This window comes from Cryptomeria japonica, chromosome 9 (assembly GCF_030272615.1).
Source record: "Cryptomeria japonica chromosome 9, Sugi_1.0, whole genome shotgun sequence".
Taxonomy (NCBI): domain Eukaryota; kingdom Viridiplantae; phylum Streptophyta; class Pinopsida; order Cupressales; family Cupressaceae; genus Cryptomeria; species Cryptomeria japonica.
The window spans coordinates 616,780,320-616,801,310 of NC_081413.1; positions in this window are offsets into that span (position 1 = coordinate 616,780,320).

Genomic DNA, 20,991 nt, shown 5'->3' on the forward strand with positions numbered 1-20,991 from the left:
CACTTGGATTGGCTCACTAAAAATATCATGGCAATTGGTACCTTAAGAAAGTATATATCAAAGGATCTCATTTTTCATATTGAGAAATGTACTCTAATCAAGGATGCTTGGCAAAAGTTTCAAGACTTGTATGGTCAAGTTGATGAGATTAGGGGTTATCAGATTGATAGTGATCTCACCATGTTAGATCCCAAGAACTTTGATACTATACAAGATTATGTCACTAAGGCAAATGAGTTGAGGGCACAACTCAAAGATTGTGGCATTGATAAGAAGGATACTCAATTGATATTCAACTTGATAGGCAAGCTTCCACAAGAATATGAAACATTTTTTTCTAGTTTCCAAACCCATAGGATGACAATGGGTTCAAGCTATACAATGCCTACATTTGATGCTTTCAATGAAATGTTGATGATGGAACAAACTAAGTTGATAAGCATGGGCATTCTTAAGGCTTCTAAGTCCCAAGCATTAGTGGCAAATCAAGGGAACAAAGAAAATCAAGGAAAGGACAACTCAAACAAGAAGAAATGGCAATCAAAGCCTAAGGACAAAACATCATCCTCTCCACAACAAGGAGATACATCCTCTTCCAAAGGGATAATTCACCAAAGAGGGAGAGACCTACTTGTGCATATTGTAAAAAGTTTGGTCATGAGGAGCGTCATTGCCATTTTAAGAAGATTGATGAGCTCACACATATCATCAAAAAGCATAACATTGATTTGCCTAATGTCTACAAGAAGGATGATTCATCAACTTCCACTCCCTCACATTCAAAAGGAAAAGGGCAAGCATTCATGGCTTCTACAAGTGGGAAGACTCACTCTTTTGGGACAAGAAAAGGAAAAGCTCTTTGTGCTACTATCAGTCATGATTCAGAGATATGGCTTCTAGATTCAGGGGCTTCTCATCATATGGCATCTTCGCAGTCTATGTTCTCTACATTTGAGCCTTGCACCATGCCACAAATTTTGATGGGCAATCATGTTAGGCCCAATATGGAAAGCTAATGTACTGAGAGGGGAGGGGTGAATCAGTACTTCAAAACTTTTCTTTAACAATAACTTTACTGTTATGCATAAACTGAAAACTGCTGTAACATAACATAAAGCTAAAACAAATGAATAACAATCATACATGATTCACTCCATAACATTTATATTTTGGTTACGCAGAAACTCTTGGTTAGAGAGAAAAACTGCGATGGGGATGGCACCCACAACTTCACTACTGCAATAATAAAGGATGCTCGATTAGAGCTACATGTTTAGCTATTTCTGATAGCTTACCTTGTTAGGAGTATCAAGATCTGTTAGATCTACCTTGCTAAAGGATTTTACAACACTTAATCTAAATGCTGCACTTGGTTAGAGGCTTTACAATTTATAGACTTGATTAGAGTCTTTTACCCTGTTAAAGGTTTCTCTATAACTCAAAATATTACAATAAAATTATTACAAATATCTACAACTTTACATCTGGAATGTTATAGCAGATTCTATGTGCTCAAATGAGATTACCTTGCTTATAGCATACCTTGGTAACCCATATAGTAACTCGGTAAACCCTTTTGTTTACTCTGTTCTTTGACTGTTCTTTGAAAACCTTCTCAGTGACCTCTGTGTCTCTGTAACAGTCATAACACTTAGTGCTTTCTCATGTCTTGCTTCATACACTCATGCACACACACCTACACCTTAACTCATGCTGTATAAATAGATCTCTTATGTCGGTGATCCATTCATTGCTTCGATCTTACAAACATTTTTTATCAAATGAATAACCATGCAAAATATTTCATTGGTTAAATGACCTCGAAATCATACACAATCTTTAATTGCAATTTCCAATGTGATAACGGTTCTTATGTACCTCGATCTTGTAACACGTTTCCATATGTATGTCCAGGTTCAATGTATTTGGTAACACGTTTCACTCAGTGTATATCAACTCGGTGTGTCATCTTTGCTGCTCAGTAGACATGAAATGATACTCGTTAGACAACTCGGTGCATACTGGGCTCTGTGACTAGTTTCTTCTTTTAACCGATTGTGTTGTACATACCGACTGAATGTTTTGGTAGTGTTAACCGACTAGAGTATATAGAATAACTTTGGATATAAAACTAATGGCAACTTGATAAGTAGTAACAGTCTCCCCTTTTAACATTAGTTGAGATGTTTGACAAAAACTACTTTCAAAGTTATAACTCAAAAATCTATATACTTGTAAAATTTGACTAAACTGACAATGTATACATTTGTCAATGAAATAGTATATTCGGATATACCCCCCTTATCGATATATTGTACAAAACTCTGATTTTGCATGCTCGGTGATCAATGTTCTGTGTGCTACTCTGTTCACTGCTCGATATACTCTGCTCTTGGATACTCTGCTCACTCTGCTCGGTATACTCCCCCTGTATACTATACTCCTTTTGTTTGATACTTTGAATACTATATCACTCCCCCTTTTTGACAAACATCAAAATTTAGTTACCATTTGGTGGTGGCAACTGGTCAAAAATAGATTTGTACTTTGTCCGTGCTTCGGTGAGAGTGACAGAGAGTGCATTCTTTACACTGTCCATTAAAGAATTATGTGCTTGAATATCAGCCAATAAAGAAATTAAGCCATCTAATGTGCTTCCCTCTTGTGTAGTAGAAAGGTGAGTGGCCTGGTTGATCTGTTCTTGGATAGATGGAAGATGAGGAAGGAATAATGTCTGAAGTGTCATTATATCCATCCTGATCTTGTGTTCTTCATTTCTTAGGTCTAATTGTTGAGCCATGAGCTGTTGTAACTTTGTATAAAAATTCTAAACTGAATTGGGCTCTGAGGTCAACTTATTTGAGAGATCAGTGATCTCTTTCTCAATTGCTTCTGTTTTATTTTTGACGTCTTTAATGAATAAAGAAAATGTGCAGAGTTTTTGAAATAAATAAAGAATGTGCTTAAGTTGAGGGGACAACTCAGCAATAAATTTGACAAGTTAGACTTTGCCAATAGCTATAGCTTTCTGTACCTCTTCTATCATTTTTGCAGTGAGCTCCTTGTCTTTTATCTTGCTCAAATATTCAGATGCATCTACTCCAGATGTCTCTATCTTGGTTAGGAGTTCATCCAGTTGAATATGGATGGCTGCATCGGTTAACATTGTAGCTTCAGGTAACATATCTGATAATAGTGTCTTTACCTTCTGAAGTACTTTATTTTTCTTTTGTATGGCCATTTGTTTTTCTTGTTCGGCCTTTGCTTTGCATAGTTCGCCGAAATCAATGAGTGCTTGCCCTTTTAATTTTGATATATCAACATTCGACAACACTATTGGTTTTGACAAATCAACTTTGAAACTATGCTTTTTCATCTTCTTTTCTTTACCTTTCACTGAAGGAACTAAGACAATGGCTTGTGAGGCTTGTTGACCCTCGATAGGTTGCACGGTAGAGGCAACACTTTGGTCGGTTACTTTAGCCTCTGAAGTGTCCTTTGGTGTCTCAGTACTGGGTGTCTCAGTTGCAACATTTTTGGTGCTAGAAGGTGCTTGAGAGGGCTGTTCCCTAGTTGCTTGGGAAGTACCTTCTCCTGTTGTAGACTTGTCATCCTCTTTTCCTTGTGTAGTATCCTGAGGGACCTTGGTTGAGGCAGGCTGATTGACCGGTGGATAAGGTTGAACTTGTTCCAAAACTGATTCACTGGATACAAGTTTTGCATATGCATTGCCTTCTATCATTTCTTGTTTCGATGCCTCTGTATCCATGATATCTTCATCTATTTGAATGGTGTCTGCAGGGTCTTGCTCGGTAACATTAGGATCTTGCTTGGTGACATCAACTATTTCAATTTCTGCTTGCTCACCGACATCCTTGATTCTAAAGATTTCCTGCCACTTTTCTTTGGTTGCATTCTCTACATCTAAGTAGAGTCCATTCATCAATTTTAAAGCTCTTTGCTTGACTTGGAAGCGATTGTGGTAGTTTGTCAGATGTTCTTTGATTTCATCTACCGACATGTCTGGAAAGAGATGTACCAGACTTCTTTCTCTCATTTGCATTTCCAAGTCCATTGCATATTTCCTCCTGTTATCAATATGCTCATACAATTCTTTTGGAAGAGAATTAGATACTTCCAATGGGACCAGTCAGAATTTTAGAAGTGTGCACATGACAACTTCTTCAATTTGTCTCTTTTCATCATTATTTCTAGATTCATATTTAACAAATCTAAAGGATCCAAATCCACCATATTCCTTCAGATTAGCACAAAAGTTTTCAACACTATGTACATTTTCCTTCTTGCTTTTCACAATCTGAAATTTGCTTGCATCCTTAGATTCAGTATCACTAGACTCTTTTGCCAAAATGAGTCTCCGAGTAGATTTCTTGTAAGTTTTTGTTACCTTAGGTGCGGCAACACTCTTTGTTTTCTTACTCGGTGAAGCTGCTGATGCTCTTGTATTAGGTCGCTTAGTAGGAGGGGTCGGTGATACCTCAGATGTATCCTTCGTCTTTCTTTTCAACACTTTTCCCTTAGGCAATTCGATGCTCAGTGTTATAGCTGCCTCTTGGGCTTCAGATTCCTCTTCGGTAACTACTAGACTGCCTTTGTTAGGTGTGGAGGAAGAATCTTCTCCAAATTTCTCCGTTAATGCTTTTATCATTTTTGTAGCTTTCCTTGTAGCTTTGGGTACTACAATGCTCATTTTTACTTTCTCCTTCACTTCTTCATATGTTCCATACCTCAGCTCGGTAGCATGCCTTGGTAATGTAAGAAATGCATCAATTTGTTGTTGTGTGATGTCAAAATCAATCTCGTAACCCATAGGTGGCAAAGATTGAGTTCTTGGTTCCACAACATTCACATAACAGTAATTAGTGTCTACTTCAAAACATATATCATCTTTGTATTTCTCCACTAGCTTGGGTGGAATTCGATATCTGTTATGCATCTTCTCTTGAAACTTACTGAAATAATCATTTATAATATCATTAAAATTATCACCTAACTTCTTGATGAAGTCATTGATCTGATGGGTGATTGGTCGGTGTAGTTCCCAAACTACTTTACCGACTGATGGAAAGAATTTTTCAAAATAGAAAAACATGCATACTAACAATGATCCAAACTTTAGTGTGTTAGCCGAGTTGTTCTTCTTCGGCTTCCTGATGGTGTTCAGATTCTCAAACAGGTTTTTCAGGAACACCTCACATAAATCAATTTTCATTCCCTTTTTCACAATTTTGTATGCTAAATCTACTGCTGCATAGGGTACACTGTTTTCCCTTGCCGATTGGAAGAAACAGTAACCAATTACTCTAATGGCAAATTTTAGTTCTGCATCAGTGACATCGTTCAATTTCAGTCCTCTGTAATCTAATTCTACTCTGATTAAACTGATCAATTCTTTCTGTGATATCATTTTCTGTGCTCGGGCATGATCATAAATAGGGTAACCGGTGATCAGATGCATGATTTCTTTGGTAATCTTAAACGGTTGCTCTTCTAACCACATGAAATCATCGTGAACTCTGCTCAGAACAAACTTGACCCACTGGGGTTTGAACACACAGGGATAGGTTAGGGCTTCAGTCAATCCCTTGATCTTAATATGCTCATGCTTGCTATCCAATTTACCATCGGTGCACAATTCATCATATGTGTCTTTGATTTCTACATCACCGAGTTCTTCAACACGACATTTGGTGAAGAATCTCACATCCTTGACTAACAAAACTCGATCCAGGATGAGTGAAAATGCAGTTTTGTCATCCGGTTCAGATGCAATTTTGGGAGTCAAAGTGTATTTCAGTGAGGGCTTCTCGACATTCTTAACAACAACGGGATCTTGGGTCTTAGGTGCCATTTGTAGATTTTAGATAAAAACTTAACAAAAGATCCTTAGGGTTTGAAGATTTTTAAACGACAGACGCTACACACTTAGCAGATAATGACAACTTGATAAGATCAGTAAACCAGCTTAATAGTGCGTTGAGATTAATGTAAATACCTTGAAATTTGCTTTGTAGGAGGTTTGATCACCTTTGAATCACTTTGCTCTGCTCTCTTGAAAACTTGGTGAGTGAAAAATGACCGCGTAAATGCTTTAAGTACACAATATACCTTATCGGGCTCCGTGCAGGTTAGGTCAAAAAACATTAAAGGCACTCGGTTCCACTAAACTTTCTTTCCTTTGTTTTGTGCTTTAACCGAGTAACCAAACTTCCTTCATATACCGACTTGACAAGCTTCCTGTATTCACCGACTTGATAGGCTTCCTGTATAGTGCTTCAAAAGGACTTTGATAGAATTTCAAACTTACTAATACATCTTAGCTATGCAGATTTTGAATTAAGTACATACTAAAGTAGGAACTATTTATGATTTAACCTTTGAGAGAATGCAATCCCTTCATACCTTTACCAATTAATTTGGAATAGGTGCACCTAACTCGATAGGTAAGGTGCTTTCTTTATTTGACACAATTTCCTTCTTTTTCCAAATCATCTTTAATTTTTCTTTTATTTCCTCAGTGTTTTCTCTAGGTTGATCTCTGCAATCTCCAGCCAAGTGTCCAACTTTGTGACAATGAAAACATGCTATACCAGGATTTCTCCATAATCTTTGGTTGTTCATTCCAAACCTTATAAAGTAGTTGACACTTATATGTCCATATATTCCACAACATTCACACCATATCCTTGTATTGTAATCCCATGGTACTGCAGCATATTGTCGGTAAGGATCTCAGTGGGTTCGGTAGCTTCCAATGTTTGCTCGGTGTGCATACCACATATAGTTCTTTTGCTTAAACCAACACTTCTCAGTACTATGTCCATATCTATTGCAGTTTTTAGAAAACCCTTTGAATTTTGCATTCTTATAATTATTAACAGACTTTGTCCTACATTGGTTAGATGTGTGACCATATTTATTGCAATTATAACAATAACCATTGGACTTAGTGACATTCGGTTGCTTACCTTTTCTGATTTGGCACATGTTGGTAGTATGACCTTGATTTCCATAGTAGTTGCAAGTAGGGTTCTTTCTTTTGATGTTCTTCTTGATTCCAGCTTGCTTTGATGATTCTCCTCTCTCAGTAGTACGAATTCCTTTCTCGGTAGAGTCTTTTCCTTTGTAACCAAGTCCTGCATCTTTGTTAGGTCGTCTTTTATTTAGTTGCTCATCCAACATCTTTGATGCTTCATAACTCTTCTTCAGTGTTTCTTTGGATTTATTCTCTGTTTCAAGTTCATTGGTCAACCTTGATACTTCAAGTTTCAATGCTTGATTCTCATCATCTTTCAGATTTGCTTCATGATGTGCATAACCTAGTTGATCTGATAGATTTTGTTGAATCCCAGTCAACCTTGTGATTTCATTACTCTTTTCAGATACTAATTCTTCAAGTTGTTGTTTCTCTCTTTCTAGATCTCTTACTTTATCCTTAGCTGTCCTCAATGCATCAAGATTTTCAGTCATCTGTGTGCTGAAATGTTCATGTTCCCTTTTCATTGCTTTTAGTTGATCAGCTAGTGCTTTGTTCTTTTCTTTCAATACTCCAATCATTTCTTCAGTCTCTTCAGATATACTATTCTCAAATGATGTCTCAATTTGTTCCACTAATTCTTGAGAGTCTTGTAAATCATCAGATAATCTTCTTCTCACTTTTAGAGATTTTTGCATTTGTCTTTGCATGTCTGCAATCACTTGATTAGCATGATCTAACTCTGCTTGCAGATACACAATCCTCCGAGATTGTTTATAGCCTTCCATTGATAAGATCTTTCTCTTTAGACAGTTAAACCCTTTTCCAAGATTCAAGCTCTGATACCAATTGTTACGCCCAATATGGAAAGCTAATGTACTGAGAGGGGAGGGGTGAATCAGTACTTCAAAACTTTTCTTTAACAATAACTTTACTATTATGCATAAATTGAAAACTATTGTAACACAACATAAAGCTAAAACAAATGAATAACAATCATACATGATTCACTCCATAACACTTATATTTTGGTTACGTAGAAACTCTTGGTTAGAGAGAAAAATTGCGGTGGGGATGGCACCCACAACTTCACTACTGCAATAATAAAGGATGCTCGATTAGAGCTACATGTTTAGCTATTTCTGATAGCTTACCTTGTTAGGAGTATCAAGATCTGTTAGATCTACCTTGCTAAAGGATTTTACAACACTTAATCTAAATGCTGCACCTGGTTAGAGGCTTTACAATTTATAGACTTGATTAGAGTCTTTTACCCTGTTAAAGGTTTCTCTATAACTCAAAATATTACAAATATCTGCAACTTTACATCTGGAATGTTATAGCAGATTCTATGTGCTCAAATGAGATTACCTTGCTTATAGCATACCTCGGTAACCCATATAGTAACTTGGTAAACCCTTCTGTTTACTCTGTTCTTTGACTGTTCTCTGAAAACCTTCTCAGTGACCTCTGTGTCTCTGTAACAGTCATAACACTTAGTGCTTTCTCATGTCTTGCTTCATACACTCGTGCACACACACCTACACCTTAACTCATGCTGTATAAATAGATCTCTTATGTCAGTGATCCATTCATTGCTTCAATCTTACAAACATGTTTTATCGAATGAATAACCATGCAAAATATTTCATTGGTTAAATGACCTTGAAATCATACACAATCTTTAATTGCAATTTCCAATGTGATAACGGTTCTTATGTACCTCGATCTTGTAACACGTTTCCATATGTATGTCCAGGTTCAATGTATTTGGTAACACATTTCACTTGGTGTATATCAACTCGGTGTGTCATCTTTGCTGCTCAATAGACATGAAATGATACTCGGTAGACAGCTCGGTGCATACTGGGGTCTGTGACTAGTTTCTTCTTTTAACCGATTGCGCTGTACATACCGACTGGATGTTTCAGTAGTGTTAATCGACTAGAGTATATAGAATAACTTTGGATATAAAACTAATGGCAACTTGATAAGTAGTAACAAATCACACATACATGGATGTGATTGGGAAAGGATCTATTGACATTGGAGATAACTCCTTCAATGATGTGTTGTGTGTACCCCACTTGACAAACAATCTCCTTTCTATCTATCAAATCACACATGGCACAACTAAGAGAGTTGTGGAGTTCACACCTGAGTCAGTTTTCATTAGAGACTTGGAGACTAGAGCTATCATTGCGACTGGGGTGGTTAATCATGCATCTCGGTTATACTCCTTTTCAGATTTTTTTGATGATGATGATTTCACATTTGATGATTCTACACATGTTGATCACACTTCTTGTGATGGTTCAGATTTTGAGGAGAACTTTGGGCACTTGAACATGGGGATTCTCACATGTGACCCCGTTCTTGAGTCTTGTATTTCACCTCCTCATATTGATATCACATCACCTATTGCACCTGATGATGCAGATAGTGCGACAGTTTTGCCTTCATGTGATTCAGTGCAACAAGATATTCATTGTCTTCCATATTCAGATTCATGGGATGATTACCTGACAGACATTGCAGGTTTGTTTGTGGAATCCTACATTGCAGATTTGGGAGACATCATTGATGACATTCATCTTCTCTTTGATGAAGGTTATCCTTCTTCGATTGTTGCGAGGGAACACTCTGACCCTCTTGTTCATTCTCTACATGATCATTCTTTCGAGGTTGACATGATTGTGGATACTTATGTATAGCAATTGGAGGAGGTCTCTTTATCTTTTGAGGAGACATGTGAGTCTTTGGGACATGTTCTACATCCATCTCCACTAGATCTTGGAGTTCCTTTTTCAGCAGTGTGGCACAGTTTACCACCTTTGGAGGGGGTATCTTTCAACATCGACATGGGGACACTTGCACAGTTTTCAAAGTTTCCTTTCACCATGAGTTTTTTTTCATACATCTTCCCTTCATGATCGGGGAGACTTCATGGATACACCTTTGGTTTTGTTTCTTCCTAAGGGGAGGAATGTTGTTCGACGTTTGTGGAGCAGTTTCTTCATACATTGAGCTTCTATCATTGGTGTAGATTCCACATTGAGGGGGGGCTTCCTAGATGCTCTTCTTTTCTCATATGGGGGGGACTTTTTCCTCACATGGGGTTTTGTTCCTCACATTCTTCTATGAGAGTTCTCTTGTATGTTTTCATCTCTCTTTTGGGGGAGGGTTTTTGCCCATTGGGTTTTTCTCTCTTTCCCCACTTTGTGAGAGATTTCATTGCATTGGTTTGCATGCATTTGCATTTGTTCATGTGTACCTAACATGGCCTAGTAGTCGGGACCCATCTTGCATTGCTTAGTTGCATTGTAGACTTAAATGCATTCCCCTAAGTTGCGCTTAAGGGGGGGTGTTGGTGTTAATAATTATTCATCTTGGATATTATTACACTTTACTTAAGTTTACTTAGGAAATGCATTTCATAGTAGTTTGGGTATGAGACACTTGGGTGTTTGTGCCACATTGGGATAGTGTGTGTAGGAGAATTTCCACCTTTTATGGTGTTGATCTTATTGTTACACTCCACATTCAGTGGGTGATCCACCTCACGTGGACTATTATATTGTTTATCCTACCTACCCACACCTATTTCCTACCTACCCTTGTTTCTTATTGAGCCACATGTCGTGTTTGTGTGCTCACATATCCCTAGCCTTGCCTATATAAGCAAGCTCATCTACATTGTATGTAATTGAACAATTGATCATTTATCTATTGATGAGAATACAGTTTATTCTTATCCTATATTTTGTCTCTCTATTGTACTTTTCATTGAGCTCTTGATCTTGGCAAAATCTCACACTCATGATACCTACTTAGGTTCTACCTCCTCTTGTCTTCACATCTCTTCTCACTAGTGTTGCCCACTTCACATGTTCCTTCCACTAGTGTTATGCCTATTCCTGATATTGTCACCTAATCATATTCTTAAATCGACCAAGCTATCTATACCCCAATCATTTTGTCTCATGTTGTAACTTTCATTCCTATCCTCATTCCCAATGTACTTCTCTCTACCTTTGACCCTATGTAAATGATTTTATGAGATGCAAAGAAAAATGGATGTCATAATTACTAGAAATGCAAAGTACATAACTTGTAAGATCAAGCCTAACTTTCTTTCTCTTGAGATTTTATATTAGCTAATTTTGATCATATTTGTGGCTTCTAAATTTCAGATGTATAACAATAGAGGAGATCTTATAACATACATGAAGTTTTTTGATGCCGCATATTTGAATTTTGTGTATGATGATAATTTATTGACTAATCTCTTCAATGGATTTTCATAGATTATGCAATTGAAAGGTTATAGTCACTTCCACATCGGTCTATATGTTCCTTTTCAAATATGGCCGATATTTTAATGAGTCACTTCAATGTGAATGTTAGTTTGAAGGATAGTATTTATGTTTGTTTGATTGAATAGAATGATTGAATCGACATGCACATGTTTATATTTTTAGATTTCAATCCTTATGTGTTAAAATTCATTAACAAATTGTTAGTGGTAAGCTTCAAATAAGGGCAGTTAAGGGACTATTATGTATTGTTTAACAAAATGTGTGCCTTGATAATTTTTATTCTTTTAAGGAACCATATGCTAATACGATGAATTTTGAGATAAGGAGAAACTAAATGATTTCCCCCATCACACACCACTTCCTCTTGAAAATATTACATATTTGTTGTACCCTAGATTTATTACACCACAAATGGAGCCATACAAGGTTCATTTACAAGGTTTCAATGCATGACAGGTTTATATTTTGCATATAAAGACAAGGTCCTAGCCAAATTATACAAGAATTTTAAGTGATTGTGTTATTTAATGGTTTTATTTTGTACCTCTTGGTACCATATATCATTTTGATGAATCAACCAACAATTTCTTTAAAAAAATTCACATCAATATAGATATGGAAATAACAACGAACAACTTAGCTGAGTGTGCTCAAGGAAGTAATGAACATACCAATGATTATATTTTTTGGTTTGGATCTTTATGTTGCAAACTTGAGCATTAAGATGATCTCCAAATTATGTTTCTTGAAGGACTCATTGCCATCATCAATAATAATGTATACTTGAGTATTTTCTTTCTTTTAGAGATGTGCACTCAAATAATATTTCGGTAAAACCATTGGCATCTAACATAATTAATTATAAATCACTATCATTCTCTATATATTCTTACCCTTTTAAACTTTAAAAGGCTATTATGTTTTCCAAGGGTAATGATTCTAAAGAGATAAATGACAATGTGCATCACATGGCTAATACTTCCAATTTGTCATCTTTCAAGCCACATAATTTTAGTAAGTGTACCGAGTTTCAAAATTTGTTAAGCTCTTATAGAATCAATCTTCTACATATTCATCCATTAAATCTAGTCAAAGGATTAACTGAGAACTTCAATGCATGCATCTTACAACTTATACAAAGCTAACTGTTGGGAAAGGTGTCTCAATTTTGCATCTAATGTTTTGTATTTATTTATTATTTTATCATCACACAGGAAGATGGGTGTCCCACTATGAACTAGCATTAATAGACATGTGATGGATATCTTAAGATGTATTATAAGATCATATAATGTCAATGTGATATTTAAAAGCCTCTTATTACATTGTAAGATGTGAGAGTTACTTATGGTGAATTATCTGCCACGTAAAACCATGTAAGAGGGGGGTTAAATATGAATCTTAACTAGCATTATGAAGTTTTATAATTCATGAATACATGTGTAAGTGAGTAGTGGAGACAAAAATGTTGTGCCTAAGTTGCACATTTAAACTATGATAAGTTATGAAAATTATGTCCAGTTGTAAGAGAATTTTCTAAAAATAGCTAGAGACCCAACTTGAAATTTGTATTAGAATTTGTGTTGTAATATTTTGGGTACAATACCTCTTGCGTGTTGGTACATGGTTCACAAAAACCATTGGATGGTTTCGTGGTTGAAATTTATCTATTTATTAGATTTTTTGAGTGGAGCATGCATAGTGTGTCATAAGAAAACCATTATTATGTTGAAATTACTTCAAAACTTTATGTTTGTGATTCTCCTATAAGGGAATGTGCCCAAGTTGTATGTAACAATATTATTATTGTAATACAATTTTGTTCATGCTTTGGAGTATCAAATTTTCTCATAATTTTTTTTCCCCACATATATCACTATAGTATATTTTGGTATTAGCATTCTTACATGAAATGTTTTAGGTCATAACCTTTTGTATTTATCCTCTCATATATTCATGTAGGACATAGTTCTAAACATTAGGTTTTAATAATTTGGCATTGGAACTTGATCAAATTGGGTCTTAGGTGATAGGAAAAGGATCTTTTGGTTTAAAATCTTTATTTGAGTGGGAGTATGCATATATATATTATTTTAGGGATGATAGTAAGCATCTTTAGACTATTAATGGAGAGATTTAATGAAAATAATTTTTATTTATGGAAGGTCAACATGGAATACTTATTCATAGGTCAAGATTTATGGGATATGGTCTTTGTAATTAAACTTGCATCAATGTAAAAAAATGATTAGTTTGTTTTGGATAGGAAAGAAAGCAAAAGGAAGCAAAGGTTAAAAACATGCTTCCTACACTATACATGAGAGGAGAAGTGCAAACATTAAACTAATAATATAGTTACAAGGAAATAAAGACAAAGGCATTATATACCATAACATAGTGACTTATATGGTTAAAACCTTTTCAAGATAATTTCACACTCCAAATCAACTCAATGTATTATTTAGTTATCAAAGGTTACAATTCACTTGTATAATCTATCCTTCACAAGAGTATCATCAACTAGAGATCTAAAGTAATTATGTTAGCATAATAATTCTTATAAAATGTTCATCTCAAACACCTAATAAACAAGAGAATCTATACATTAAAACATCAAATGATAATTAGGAAACCATAAGCTAAAACCTCCCAAAATGTGATATACAAATCCCTACTTAGAAATCCACCACCCAAATCCCAAGATGAGTCCACAAGCTAAAAATATATTTCTCCTACTTGTCATAAGCTCATCATAATCCACTCACCAACTAGGGTGCTCCATTTTGGCTCTATTATCATAGATGTTTTAATATTTCTAATGTGGAATGTGCAATATCTAGAGAAAATATATTTGATCCGAGAGGCCAATTGAATTATCTTTTTTATTGTAGATCTTGAAGAGATACATTTTGAGAATGAAGGAACTAATGTTCAATAAATCAAATTATTTATTGTCGCCAAAAATTAAGTTTTTCTATTTATAGCCTAAAAATTGTATTTTTACATTATGAACACTAAGAGAGGTTGAAACACTTTTCTTAACATCAAGGAGTATTTTTCAAACTTTTCTCAATGTTCTAGAAGCACCCATTGTGACAAGCCTCTAAACAAAGTTGGGGAATCTATATTAGGTAAATTACTTAATTAGAAGAATTTTTATAGAAGTTGTATGATGTTAGGATGGGTGATGGTGATTATATGGCCAACCATCTCAATGCATTCAACACAATCATGGGCCACTTACAATTATTTTGTGAAAAAATGAGAAAAGGAGATTGATTCATAGCTCTTTTGTGTTATTTTCCAAATTTGTGGGTTAACTTGATGAAGCAATGATCGCTTTACTCACAAAGGAGATGTGAAAAAAATATTTTGAATCTACTAAGGAAGATTCTACCATTTTTGGATGGTCAAAGAAGAAAGGTAAGAACGATAAACACATATATACATATCATTGGAGATCCAATTCTCAGAGTAAAAGTCCAAGGTTAAAGCTTGGTATTGTGGTACAACAAGTCATTTCAAAAGAGACTACAAGGAGGATAAAAATAAGGGAGTAAATCTAATGATGATCATGACAAATATTCTCAAGAGGATGTAGATGATTCTTTTATTGCAAGCTTGACCGCACATGCATGTGAAGTTGCATGGATGATCATCTCTAGAGAATATTTCTATATAATTCCCCATTAAGATTGGTTTTTATGTACTATGAGAGATTTGATGGTGGGAAGTTATATCTTAGTGACAACTCTTACCTTATAATTGTTGTTCATTGGAGAATCAAGATCTAATGGGACGATCAAGGGTATTTCAATAGCTATGTAAATAACTAGTTCGACACAAAAAATCTCTTGAATTTGACTTTTGTGAGCATTGCATATATGGAAAATAAATTCTTGTTTAATTTTTCTCTAGTTCTTATAAATATTTTGGGTTGTTGGATCTAATTTTTATTTATGTGTTTGATATTATAAATATTTCTTTATTATGTCGAGAGGCATCTACAATGACATCAAAATGTTCATGAACAAAAATCCATTTTTGAAACAATTTGACATACAAATGACAGGTAAATTCATGAAATATGTCATGTTTCAGCTTTTGTGGAGGTGTTATTTTATTACTCTGAATAAAATAGAACCCTCGCCACTTGTCTCCAGCTAGATTCACATCTTTTTGCATGCAGGACTTTAATGGATTTGTATTCTTGGTGTTTAGTATTTTAGAAGAACATTTATTTTATAGATGATTCTCTTCTATTATAATATATCTCTCGGCATATTTTACATATATTTTTTAAATATAGGTATACTAGTTATTTAAACCATTGTAATATATGTAATTTGTTGATGATTATACTAGAAAGAAATGGATATATTTTTTGAGGAACACATCTAAGGTCTTTAGTTGGGTTGGGGAGTTTAAGGCTTTCTTAGAAATCTAGGCTAGTAGAAAGATCAAGGTGTAGATGAAGGATAACTATGATAACTAGTTCTCTATAGAGTTTGATAATTTTGTAAGAAGAATAATTAAAAGACATGATACCACTCCATACACCATTAGTATAATGGAGTTGCAAAGTACATGATCAAAACATTAATGGAGAGGGATAGGAGTTAGTGGGGCTAACTTGAAACAAAAAATTTGGACAATATTTACTACTATGTGTTAATTAATTAGTAGGTATCCTATATCAACTCTTGCAAGGAGAACCCTTACAAAGGTTTGGATGGTAAAATCCCTTACTTAAGCATATTTATGCATTTGGTTATAAGGCATAAACATGTATGCGTAGGAGAAAGTGGTCAAAGTTGGGTATAAAAGTAGTGAAATACATTTTCATTGGCTCTGGTATCAGTGTGAAGGGGTACAAGCTTTGGGGTCCAATCGTTCAAAGAGTTCTATATATTCATAATATGATATTGAGAGAGATTATATATTCTCCTATAATTGTGTAGACAAACGAGGTGGATAAGCTACTTATGCAACTATAGATTAAGATCAAGAAGGTTCCACCATATGTTAAATTAGAAGTTCAAGTTGGACCTCATGAGGTGGATTATATGGAAAGATCTTCAAATTTAGAGGAGAGCCAAAAGAAGAATATGTTGCATAGATGGAGAAATACACTGTGTAGTGTTGATTCTCTACATCACTTGAACTTAAAAAAATCTTCAAGACATGTGTGTAAGTATTCCAAGGTACTATAGATGATTAGGAATGACACACTTATGGATACAAGATGATTCATATGAACTTATCAAGATTAAGAACTTGTTGAAGGAACAATTAACCTTAGATTTTAATTATAAATGAATAGAGTGAATTCAAGGAAAGTTGTACTTAGAATATAGTTTATTAGAAAAGGTTATTGTTAGAAATTATTTACAATGGTATCTCGGTACTTTTTGGGTTACTCAACGTCCTCTTGGCTCAAACCTTGTAAATTTAGAGGAGGAGAATGGAGGATTTTTCTAAGGATGGGCAGAAGTGGAATGGGGATGTTTAGGTCCACCCAAATCTTGAATTGAGTTATGGACTAAGAAAAAATAATTCCCATGGAAAATGATGTACTCACTTGGAAAGAGCAAGTTGTACACATTAATTCTTTCATGTACGAACCCTTGTTAGTTCCATAAGCCCCATATTAAGAGATACTTTCCAATTCCTCCTTCAAAATTCTCTTATCCATTTTGGTGGATGTAAGTGATGTATTGGACCTAGAAAAGCAACCTTTGGTTTTTAATTTCACCTTGTTCTTTCTTAATGGCCTTGATTTATAAGAAGATGGTGATTTCTATTTTATGTCATTTGCATATTCTTGTCACAACTACCTATTGAGGTATATGCATAACAACGTCATCCTTAGCAATGCCCAAGCTAATTATCATACTTGTAGAACTAGGTCTTTTAATGTTAGCCTCATTCTTATTCGCTTATATGTTTAGGAAATATGAGATGAATACACCTACCAAATCCCCAACTTTAACATTTATTGATAGGGTTTGATGACTCAAGAAGGGGCCTTCTACATATTCATCCTCCATCACCATGATTATAGGTAGCATCCAGTGCATCAACTTGGGTGGTCTAGGAGAAACTCATCTCTACCTAATTCATCATCTTGGCAACAAGTTGTTGTAAATTACTCTCAATTTGTTTGCAAGTCACTACACCCATTCTATTGCACAAGAGTTCATCAAGTCAATTATAAAAGTGACACGTGTCACCCATTTATGAGCTGGCATTCTCATTTATTCTATTTAAGAGATATGTTTCAAATGTTAAAGAGGTTGGGAAAGTGTGGATACTAGAGTCTATTGTCAGAAGAGAATTGTTGTAATGTTTGTACAAGTCTTCTATTATAACATGTCATTTATGGCTGAAATTATATGAATACAAGATATATTGGGTTATCATATCCATTTTAATATGATGTAACATTTTTTAAAAGTGCATGATCAAGGTTTGTAAATTTATTCATGCCCACTTGTTGTATTAAGTAATTTGTCTATGATAGTTTATGGTAAAGGAATAGTGTAATGCTTTCATGGAAAATAATGAGAATTTGTCCATCATAAATGGATTATTAAGTAGGATTGCATATGTATAATCCATTCACAGGTAATATTATTGCAAGGAAATAATATTCAATTAAGGATTAATGACCACCAAAAAATATCTGATATTACAGAAAAGTGATGCATTATTATGAATTTGTAATCCCTAAATAGGCAATTATACATCATTGTGTATATTACCAACCACAAACGCATCTTAAAAATGACAAACACCAAATCTTAACTTATTCTTAATTATATCTTTACCTCATAGACATGCATTAAGATTACAAGAAATCAATTGATCATAAGTGAGATTTTACAAATCCTTATCAAAATGTATTAAGATTTACATTTTCTTAGCACTATGATATACTTGTGTTGTGAATCCATAAATAGTGTTTTAGATGGATACCCACCTTAATTTTTTAGAGCTAGAAGCATAGGGGAGAATATCTTAACATCCTTCTCCTATTTGTTGGTCACCCCTCCAATAATTTTAATTATAAAATTTGAGAAACCTTTAGATACTATTGAAATATAGATTGGGGAACTACCATATTGCTTACTTTATAAGGAAGTATGGTTGTTGTTGTTAGGTTATATTTTTAATAGCATGAAACCTTATTTAAACCATTTTCAAAATAATAATTTGTGTGCTTCATCCTTAGAACTATCAGATTGTGATTTTGGTCACTTTCCTTTATCAATATTTGTGAAATATAAAGGTCCCACTTAAATTTACCTTTTAATTTCATGAAATCTCTTGTCCATTTCCCATTTTGAGGTAGAACCTTCATCATAATCGAATTTGCCAATTCTTAACAATTTTATAATGGGTAGAAGAAGGTCCTTATTCGAGAATGAGCCAAATAAGAAGTTGGCGAGATAAATGAAGAAGAAATAAAAATCCACATGGAAAGTGAAACACACCAATAAGTCATCCGCTTATGATGTAATTATGATTAATCTTCTTATAAGAACAAATCTATTGGTTATGCTAACGATAAGATTGAAAAATTAAATAGTACTAATAAGGATTAAATTATATGGCACAATTTGAAGTATGAGAAGAATTTGAATAACATTGAAAAGGGGAGGGAAATAATTGAAATAAAAGCTAAATAAATGAAGCTTTCCTATCCATAGTTACTCCATCTAATGTCTATATCAAAATAAATGCATTAATTAATGATCATACAATGTCTCCCTCTAAGTAGGGATAACAACTATTTTGGTATTAGGATATAATTATCCCCTATGTTCTTTAGGAGCAAAGAGAGGTTGAAGTAATATATGGGGACAACCCAAAGGTGACTAATGTTTGAAACTAAATAATTATTTGAAATATTAGAATCTCCTAAAAGAAATAGATGAGCTTAAGTTTGAGCTGGTTGGAATTGAGGATAAGAGAGACAAAAATGACTTGATAAGAATGATTAGTTGTTTGAGAATTATTAATCCCTCCAGTGGAGGATCTAATTCAAATGTGGGAGCAAGAAGCAATCTTAGAGGATCTACCCTAAATGCAGGGAGAAGAAAGAATGCAAGAGGAACTTCTTTGGATACTAGAGAAAGAAATCAAGCTGGAAGGGGAGGTGTTGACATTCTTTGTAGATCACTATTAAATTTAGAGAGGTATAGATAGTCAGACTTCATGAGGATACTTAGATACCCTACTAGCATTCTAATTGGAGTCATAAGAAAACATTTGGAGAATTTCATGAGAAATAATGTTGTCTTTGGAGAGGATCATTTGAGATCCTTTACAAATTCGATGGATGAATTTTAAATCAACTATAAATATATTATACACATGAAAACATTTGTGTAATCTTTAGTTAGTGAAGAAACGAAATGGTACAAAGGTTTTCCTAATACTAGCATTTACTCTTGGAAAAAAAATTAAAGAATTTTTAGAGAACAATATGGAGATAATAAAATCCTAGATTTATTATAAATGAATTCACAAATATTGTCAAGGGATCAAATGAATCTGTCTCATATTTCAACACCATATTTTCTAGACTAATGATTATAATTATTGCTTATTTGAGGCCTAATGATTCCATGTGTATAATGTTGTATCGTAATGCTTATGATGTAAATATGAGTTATTTGTTGAGAGATAAAGATCCTTAGACATTGAGGGATGCATATAGATACTAGCTACCCACATTGAAATGAAGCAAACAACCTTTGACAAGTTCAATCAGAGAGGTGAAGTTAAAATTCTAATCCATGATAAAGGGCACAATAACAAATCCCTTGCATCAAAGGAAAAATTAGATAAGGTGATGAACACCTTAAAGTAATTGAGCTATAAATTAGCTTGAAATGAAAAAGGCTTATCCCATGTAGTGTCCCTCATAGACTCACATTTTAATTTATGCTTTGATAGACTTTTTTAGACTCATGGTTGATGTTTTGATGATATTTGATTGACACTTATGATCTTATTTAGACTCTAGATGCTTATTGATAATGACGGGTATTTGATATGACTCATGGTGTTGGATGAATTATATGATTGATGATACATCCTGGATTATTCGATGGATGGATTTACATTGGATGGTTAATATGAATTTGATATTTCTATGTGGACTATATGATTTATGATAGTTCTAACCCCTATTTCGTGACTATGGTCTTATGCGATGCATTGATGTTGTTATTGTGTGACTATCTTCATGAAAGGGACAATGCCTTATCACTCATTGTGAGCATGATTTAGTGTTGCGATTCTCTTTTCACTTGCCTGTTTATCATGATGTAGATATATTGTATATGTATCATATGGTGTCTTGGTGGTGGTTGCAGAATTGCAGGTACTAGACATCGAGTCCACCTGGTCTCATAGGTTTGAGTGTGTCCTATCCCAATGGAAAGTTGTCGGAGATGGCATGTGTTTCTCTCTCATACTCTAGGCTTAGTTGTTCACCTTGTCAGTTGTGTTGTGGCGTAAGTTGGTGGTTATAGTCTTGAGTGAAGGATTGATTGATTGCTTAGATTGATGAAAGTTGATTATGGCACAAGAGGATGTGTCATGTGAATTTTGATTGCATAGTGAAGATCAGTTCATTATAGGTTGTCAGAGATTTGCCCAAGA